Source organism: Pinus tabuliformis, chromosome 7, assembly GCF_031772625.1.
Source record: "Pinus tabuliformis cultivar Carrire ecotype Pingquan chromosome 7, CPIR1, whole genome shotgun sequence".
Classification (NCBI taxonomy): Eukaryota; Viridiplantae; Streptophyta; class Pinopsida; order Pinales; family Pinaceae; genus Pinus; species Pinus tabuliformis.
The window spans coordinates 325,132,408-325,142,220 of NC_142293.1; positions in this window are offsets into that span (position 1 = coordinate 325,132,408).

Consider the following 9,813-nt stretch of genomic DNA (forward strand, 5'->3'; position numbering starts at 1 on the left):
TGAATGGGGAATCCGAGAGGATCTTTGTCATTGTTATCTTCTCCATCCATTTCTTCTACATTATTTGCCATCTCTTCTTCTTGTACCCACAAATGTGGATGGAGATATGGCTCTTACTGTACCATGTGATCAAATGGGGGGGTGGGTTGGTGTTGGAGAATTTTTTTGATTTTATGATTGAATGAAAACACTAATGTAATGTGCTTTTCTGTTTTTGAAATGAAATATGGCTAATGCAAATATTTTTTGTTTTTGCAAAAAATAAAAAGAAATAAATCAACTATGGAAGAAAAAAATGCGTACTTTGACATCTTCCCGGCAACGACGCCAAAAAGTGATGAGCCTCAGTATTGCAGCAAGAATGCTCCAACTCCCAAGGCTATCAACTTTAATTATCAACTCAGGGTTTGTACAAAATTTAAAGTTTTAACACTATATTTGCAACATACAACGTGTCATTCGTTTGCTGCCATGATGTAATGGAGTGTATGTACTGAAATCGAATCCGAGACTAATTGTAGAAAATGAACTGCTCGAAATGAAAACCCTAACCTATTGCAATAAATAAAGTACAAGGAAAGAAACATATTTTAATTGCATAAAGATCATGAATTAAATGTAAAAGAAACCTAACTTAACTCTATTTATCACATGTGACGATTCAAACTAACTGAGTATGGAATTTGATCTAGGGAGTATTAACTACTGCATGCATGTGTTAATTAAGAAAGTAAAAGAGCTATTTTTCTTTATCATTTCATTTTATAAATGCAAATGCTAATCTTTCCTTGTTCTTTGGAAGGGGAGACGGGTGTGGAGGAAGATGGGTACAATATTTTTGATGGCTTGGAGGTCAAGTAGAGGCCTAATCCCAACTTCAATGATGATTTTTCTCAATTGGGGCTCAAAACAGGCCGCTACAAGATTTTCTACAGGATGTACTAGTTCCTACATGATCCCTTGTTTTACTACAAGCACAGGCCAAAAGCTTACCTAGAAGTGGTCTAGCAGGTGGAATGGAGCTTGGGAAAGGTAGATAATGGAAGAGTAAGGCATGGAGGTGGTGGACACTACCTAGAACTCAAGCAAGGGATTCAAGATGGGTAGATTTTCTCAATGGAAATGACAGTCTTTGCTTATAAAACAAGAATTCAGATTGAGATTTTATTGGATTTTGGTGACATGGGTGGATGAGGCTTGGATGAGGTGAACAAGATTCTATGTCCCTGAAATATAGAATCTCCCGCAACAGCACTTATTATTGTCTGCATCTATCCACAAATTTATCTATACATGGGAAAAAATTATTAAATAATGGAAAATTACTAGTGTAAAATCCAGAAATTCGAGAACTAGTGAGGTAGTAAATCTATCAAATTCTTAACCTAATCAAGTGAAAATGCAATGGAGTAATTTTTTTTATTAAGTAGAATATTATTATGATCTAATTCAAGTGGAATCAACTTGATTGAAACTCGTTAGCTTGCTCTAAAAAATAGCAGAAATTTATTGTTCTTCGCTACAAAGGAGTTCCAGAAATCTAGATTTGGGAATAAGAAAACTAATCCAAGTAGCTCAATGATTACTATGACCTTCCAAAGATTTTCCAAGGATGAAATGATGCTTTTGATCTAGCAAAAGAACTTACATCAACCATTTAACCCAATTCTACAACAAGAAACCATTAATACTAAATGCAGGAATAGAAAGAACCAAGAACAAAAAATGCATGTGATTAAGAAGTGACAAGAAGAAAAACAAATGATACAAAAGGGCTCAGAGGCTCCTGAGATGGCCAAGCCCAAGAAAACTCAAAGAACCATGGAGGAGAAGAAGATTTATAAGATGAACATCACACGGATATTAATTAAGAAAACTCAAAGAACCATGGAGGAGAAGAAGATTTATAAGATGAACATGACACCGATATTAATTATTTTCATTAATACAATTACATCCCTGCAATAAAATACAATGGAGCTGTAAAAATATGAGTTTTCCCCACAAGAAGACTAATAAAATCTATATCTAGAAGAAAATTCAACTTGGTACTTATACAAAATGATTAGGAATCATTCCTCATGAAATTAGGAAACTTTCCCCATGAAAGGAGGAAACTTTCCCCACCAAAATCTCTTGAATAATGGATCTCGTTCCCAATACTAAGAATCTGCAATAAATGGCAGGGAACACATTCCTAGATTTTCTCAATCATTGGAGTTCCCCAATCTGTGCCATCATTCCATAATATCTTGTTGATTTATTATTTAACATTGATCCTCCTATAGTAGGGAGTAAGTCCCTAAATTATCTCTTCCTCCAAATCTTCATAATCTGCCCAATATTCTCATAATATTCCACAAAAATAAATAATATTAAGCACAAATATGCAATTATTCATAAACCTTCCTAATGAACATATTAAAGTTAAAAATACATTATCTAATGCAAAAAGAGAGGTTTAATGTGCTGAATGATGGTTAAATGGGCCTTAATTTGTGTTTAATTTAGAGGCATGGGACTTAATTTATGTCTAATTTAGAGACTCATCATACCCCCATGTTGAATGTGTTGTTCATCCTCTGAGCAACTTAGTGACCTCATTGCGCTTCATTCATGGCCCTGACGACCTCTCTTTTATGCCTTCATTAGTCCTTTTTCTCAAGAATCTTGATTGTAAGTTCTGCAAGGACAAACGCAAAATGTATTTGTGCATAGCAAAATCATTGTTTCTTGAGACCATTAACTTTCCTTCTTACCCTTATTCAAGATGGTTCTTGAATATTTTTCTAGTTTGGAAAGGTCTTCCACATCATTTTCCAGCCTTCTACCTTGTTCCACCATTTGGACACCTCTGAAACCTTCAAAACATCTTTTAAGCCTAGGAAAAAAGCTAGAAAGAGATCAAAGACCTCTTGGAAAACCTCTTTTCATCATTGTAGTTTGAGTTCTATTTTGATCTTGAATGCCTAATTTCCTATTATTGCCTTCTTTTTATCTCTTGTGGCCTGGATGATTGCCTAATGACCTTTGAGTTCTCTGTTTTGATTAGTTGTCTCTTAAGTACTGCCTTTTTTTTTGGTTTTAGGACCATTTGTTCATTTCTTCCTTCTTGTAGCAACATTCTATTTTCCTGTAGCAGCCATTCCTTCTCTTTCAGAGTCTTTTAACTGTATGGGAGTGATGAGAAATGATGTAGAGGATTTGGAGGATGATGCTAGGGATTAGAGTGAGTAGTGTATGTTTGTGAAAATGGAGAGGATGCTCTGTTTGTTTTTTTTCAAGAAATTTTTAGGGTGAGATAGAGTGTAGGGTTTGTTCTTGAAATTATGAAATGGGATAGATGAAAGATGGATTGATAGTGACTATGAAGTGGATAAAGGGCTTAGAGTGATGTGGTGTCTTGGCCTTTGCAAAAATTTCTTCTTTTAACTATTGTCCCCATTCCTTGAAATCATCACCCTTCATAATTTGACTTTTCCACATTACATGAGTGAATGAGTGAGCTGAAATTAACTAGTTGAAGGTGGCCGAGACTGCTGACCCATCATTAGCTTATAAAACCTCATCTCTCATGCATTGACAAAAAAATTATAACTATAATATGATCAAGAGAAGAGGTCAAGAATATTTCATACCTATACTTACCTGATGGTTGATGGAGAGACATGCATGCTATTGCCGAGTTGATGTTGTTGTGCTGCTAATGACTCAGGTACATATTCTTGATTGTATTCTTCTTTTTGTTGATTTCATTTTGCTGATGGGTTGTCTTCTTATTGATGTGCAGGTGTTGGGGGCCCTATATCAACCTTCCCTAAAGAATACCTGACCTTTTGACCCATTTCTCCATCATATTGCTTCTTGTAGCTTCTTCTCGGCCTTCCTGTAGAGATCTTGTAGTAATTCAGGACAACCTCTTGTAGCAGATTTGTTTTGTCCATATCTCCCAAATGGTAGAATGGATTGATTTGAAATTGTCTGAGCATATTTCCGTCATCATTATGCACTTCCCAATAATTTTTTTTTGGCTAATGGATGCACGACGCTCTAGAAAAACTAAAAAGGGCTGAAGGTGATGGAGATTGATTTCTTGGAAACCGTGCACTGGAATTTGCTAAAATTTCTTGGGCATGTTACCATAATCCATATGCATATCCATATGAAACAACTTTTTAAATGGATGCACAGATATTGAGAAAATTTTAAAAATGGTTGTAGGTGATGGAGGCTGATTTCTAGAAAACAGTGCACTGGAATTTGCTGAAATTGCCTGAGCATGTTACCATCATCCATATGCATCTCCCCCTAAAAAAAATTGGCAAATGGATGCATGGTTTGCAAGATATGGCAAAATAGTTTTATACTCTATGTATTTCTGTTTCTTGTAGTAAAATAGAGCATTCCTGTAGTTTTTTAGGACAACAAGCAAACTGAATGGAAAAAGCTTGAGAATAATGGGTGGATGGTGGAAATAGGTGAGGGTGATGGATTGACATAGCCTTGGCCCTGTTGGAGCATTTGAGAAAGGAGGAGAAAGTCAAAATTTGACTTCTTTAGACTAAGTTTGACCTATTTTTTCTATTGTTTGGGGCCCACTTGTTTTTGTTGGTTGCAGATGTTGGAGAACACCTACATTCATCAGAGAGATACATGGAGCAAAGATTTATTATTATTATTATTATTTTTAGACCTACTAACAGTCTCAATGAGGTTTTCAACTAGTAGGTCTACTTAAGTGCCTCAAAAGAGGTTTTCACTTAGGATATTTTTTTTTCAACCCATTAACCGCCTCATGGAGGTTTTCAATCAATAAGCCAATCTCAGGCACCTCAAAGGAGGTTTTCACCTGAGATTTTCTTTTTTTTACCCTACTCTACTTGGAAAACAAAATAATTTTAAGTGTAAGACTACTTCCAATGGATCCATGTGCACATCAAGATGACGAACAAACTGATGTGTAAGCTTGCAATATATGATTTGACATGTACCCAGATTTCAGAGACCAAATGATTTGACTTTGAAAAGATTAAGCATAGTTGAAGAAGAGAGCGATGCTCCATCTTATTGATTTTCTGGAACCAAACCTCAATATAACTTTGATGTCCTTGGTTTTCTTTCTTATTTGGATCATTCTTCATGTCTTTTTCTATCATGACCTTCAAATCTTCATCCTTTTGCTGATTGTTTTCTTGAATACAAGGAAAATTTGATGGTAACCATGAGGGATCTTTCTCAATCTCTGATTTTGATATCTACTCTTCATTAAGTGCAGCCCATGGTTCTTTGATATTCTCTTTTGAATCTTCTTTTTCTGCATGTTTTCCTTCAATGGCATCACTACAACAAAACCAGCGATTAGCGTCCCTTTTTACTTCTTTTTTTGCATCTAGAGCCCATTTTTGGTGCTATTTGCATCCATTTATCAAATATGGTGCAAAACTTGACACAAAATTTGCATCAAGTTTTGCACCAAATCTTACACCAATTTTAGCACCAGGTATTGCAATAGGTTTTGCACCACGTTTTGCACCAAATTTTATGCCAAGTTTTGTGTCATCCTTTACACCAGGTTTTGTTCCAGGTTTTGCATCAAGTTTGGCACCTAATTTTGTTTGACATACTTTTGCATCCTCATTTGCATCCACTTTTTGCACCTACACTTGCATCAACTTTTGCATCCTTTTTTGCATCCTTTTTTAAATCATTTTTTGCATCCATTTTTTCATCCATTTGTGCATCCCTTTTGCGCCAAGTTTTACATCGAGTTTTGTGTCTAGTTTTGCATAAAATTTTGCATCTACTTTTGTTGCATCCACTTTTCCCTCTTGTTTGGCATCCATATTTACATCCTCTTTTGCATCTATTATTGTACCCACTATTGCATCTAATATTATTGTGCCACAATTAGCGCCTAGTTTGGCACCTCCTTTTGCACCCACTTTTGATTATAATTTTGCATCCACGTTTGCATCCTCATTTGCGTCTAGGTTTTCATCAACTACTACATCTATTTTTGCATCCCTTTTTGTATCCAATTTTGGACCGGGATTTGCATCGGGTTTTGTGTCTCGTTTTGCTTCTACTTTTGCATCGACTTCTATTGCATCCACTTTTGCACACAATTTTGCATCCACTGTTGCACCCTTTTTAAATTTCACTTTTTGCATCCCTTTTTACATCTTCATTTGCATCATACTTTGATTCTTTTTTTGCATCTATCATTACATCCACTTTTGTTATGCCACAATTTGCACCATGTTTTGCACTCACTGTTGTATCCACGCTTGCTTCCAATTTTGCATCCATGTTCACATCCTCTTTTGCATCAAATATTGCATCTATTTTTGCATCCACTTTTATGTCAGGTTTATGCATTGGGTTTTGCATCTCGTTTTGTATCTACTTACATTATATCCATTTTTTGCATCCAATTTTGTTTTGCCTGTTGCATCAATGTTTGCTTCCACTTTTACATCCATTTTTGCATCTTATTTTGCATATTTTTTGTCTATTGTTACATCCACTTTTGTTGCACCATATCTTACGCCTACCATTGCAACCACATTTGCTTCCACGTTTGCATCCACTTTTGTTTCATCCATTTTTGCATATACTTTTGTTTCCGTTGTTGCATCCACATTTGTTTCACCACAATTTGTGCCAAGTTTTACACCTACCATTGGACCCATGTTTACTTCCACTTTTGCCTTCATGGTTGCATCCAAGTTTGCATTGACAACTGCATCTACTTTTGCATCCACTTTTGTGTCAGGGTTTTCATGTTGTTGTGCATCTACTTATGTTGTATCCACTTTTCATCCAATTTTACTTCTATTGTTGCCCCCATTTCTATGTTCGCTTTTGCATCCCTTTTCCAACACTCATCATATTTTCTGCATTGATGATATTCCTTATGGCATTGACAATTATGAACAATTGATGACAATGTCAATAATATTGACAATGATGAAAATGAAGATGATGGTGATGACATGAATTGTGATTATGATGATAAAGATGATAGTGGTTACAATGACAATGATGATGATGGCAATGATTATGATGATGACGATGCTAATGACGTTGGCGAATCTTCCCAATTTTAGATGTTGTCATTGTCATAATCATAAGCATTATCTTTGGTGTCATGATCATCATTTTCATCTAGGTCATCATCAAAAACAATAATGGCATGAATTATGATGATGCATGATTACAACAATGTCGATAGAAATTACATTAATGATGATGATGGGGATGATAAAAATGACAATGACGATGATAATGGTGGTGATGATGATCATCATCGATCATCTGTCAAAAATAGAGTTGTTATTTCTCTTACGTATATCAATGTGTCCTAAACAACCCTTTTCTAGCACTGATCACATTTTTTGGGTTGATGATATTTCTTACAACATCTACAATTATGAACAATTGCAAACAATGTCCATAATGATGATGATGATGGCATGAATGGTGATTATGATGATAATGTAATGATGACAATAACAATGACAAGGATGATGGTGATGATGATGACAATGATTATGATAATGAGAATGACCTTACAATCTTATGGATTCGTGAACAATTACTAGTTTCAATACCATCTTCTGGATACGTATTACTATCATTCTTCATGCATTACATTTCCATCGACATCTCTACTCTGAGTAGTGGATGGCATGTCATCAATGTATGCTAATTTCATCAATTCCTCAAATTTTTCACGTGGTAGTGCTCTCTTCAATGCTTCTCTTCTTCTCCTAGTATGGTTTAAAGGATGAATTGGATCATCTCGTTGAATTCTTAATGGTCTAGTTGGATCTTGATCATTAATAGGTGTATCATCAACATCGTTTACCTATAATTAAATGCAACCATTATTTAATGTTAGATAGAAATTACTGTATAGAACATGGATCCATTTCAAAGATATACGCAATAAATTACTCAACAAAACAACATTATAGATGTATACAATAAATTAAAAATATTATTTTTGAACACATTATTTTAAAAACAAGCCACATTAATTTCATATTCTTAGATTTTCTACCTTAGGAACATCCAAAAACAACAATTGTCTCAAATTATTCATCTATGCATGTAGTATCTGTTAACACCCAGGTTGTTCCCTATGACTCCCAAGGGAATACGGCCGGGGTAACCACTAACCAATCTTTGGATCACTGTTTCTAGCCAAACTGTGATCAGAGAGGGCTCTCTCTTTATGATTTGTAACTGTTTATGATAGGGTTTTAGGCTAGCTATTATGCACAGGTTTTGTTTATGTTTTGGTTGAAGAGTTTCTTTTAGGTCTTATGATGTAATTTTCAAAGAGTCAAATATCATTGGGCAATGGAGTCTGTGGCTGTATAGGTGTCTAGAAACCTTGAGGTGAACTGGTGAAACTTACAGGGCCATTTGGATGCTTCATACAACGAAATTTTTGTTTTATAACACGAACAGGTGAAAAAACTAGTGAAAGCAATTAAGAATTTTCACTAAAGTATTCGAGTATTTCCACCAAACTAGGTATGAGAAACAGATAGATGCCTCAGGAGCAAAACTTGAATCCCTGGGGATGTCTATCACTGTAAAAGATATAGTTTTAAAGTGCAGCAATTAAGAATTACACTTCATTCACTGTATCTGAAGAAAAACATGGATAATAGCTCAGATTGAGTTCAGGGTAATCAGTGATTAAATCCTGGAACTATTCTTCTACTTTGCTATTAAGTTTAAAACATTTAGACAATAAAAGAGAACAAAAGACTCGAAAACATGTAACACAGAGATTTAAGAAAACTTATTGTTTTATGAAACACTCTGGAATCCTGCAACATTCACCATTCATCACAACGCATCAAATACACCAAGCTTCGGAAATTCCATTCTCCCTTTGCATTACTTCTCTGAGAATTTTACAGCAAGTGAGACTTCAAAAAGGAAAATAACAACAACCCCCTGAGCTTCTGCCAGGGGTGAATATATACTTGCGATTTTTACAAAAATATCTGAGTCCTGAGTTATCTCAGACTTAATATTCTCACCAACTTTGAGATATTATTATCAGAAATTTATTACAACATTGAATACGAAATAAAGGCGCCTTAATGTTCTGTCAGAAGATATTTTGGCCTTTGGGATCTGCTGAGTCGGTTGAGATACTTTGATTAAATGCTGGAGAACCCGACTTTATGGCTTGTACGCTGTATTTTGGGTTGTCACCTGTGATTGTGACTGCTACTGTGGTGAGTAAATAGCTCTGCTGAGTCGGCTCAGCATCTGCCTCTTCCTTGTAGATTTTATTCATCAAAATTGTGCCTGTGCATGACTGCTCATATACTGGAGAAAATTAGCGCTACAGGTTCTGGCCTGATAAAATTATCTGTGTCAAATTCCTCCATACTTCCTGTGTGGGCAATTGATGATTTATGATTGCCCCCATAGTCTCATCTGCTTCAGTATACTTAAAGAAATTTGGTGGTGTATCAAACAGATGATCAATTTCATTCATGATAAAAAACAAGTTATCCACCCTATCATACAGATTCTGCCCTGATGCTGGCCCTGTGTCTGTTGAGGTACTGGGCTGTTTTGCAATCTGTGCTACTGCATGGGCATCAATCCTTTTGTTGTAATTTTCTAGGGTGAGCAGTCTTCCTACACTGCTTAAAATGCTGGGGAGGCCTCTGTTCTGCAATGCCACAAATCTGTCCAGGAACTTGTTGATCTCGGTCTGCATATCCTGTGTCCTCCTCTCCAGCGTTCCAACTAGACTTCTTAGTGTCAGGACTCTTT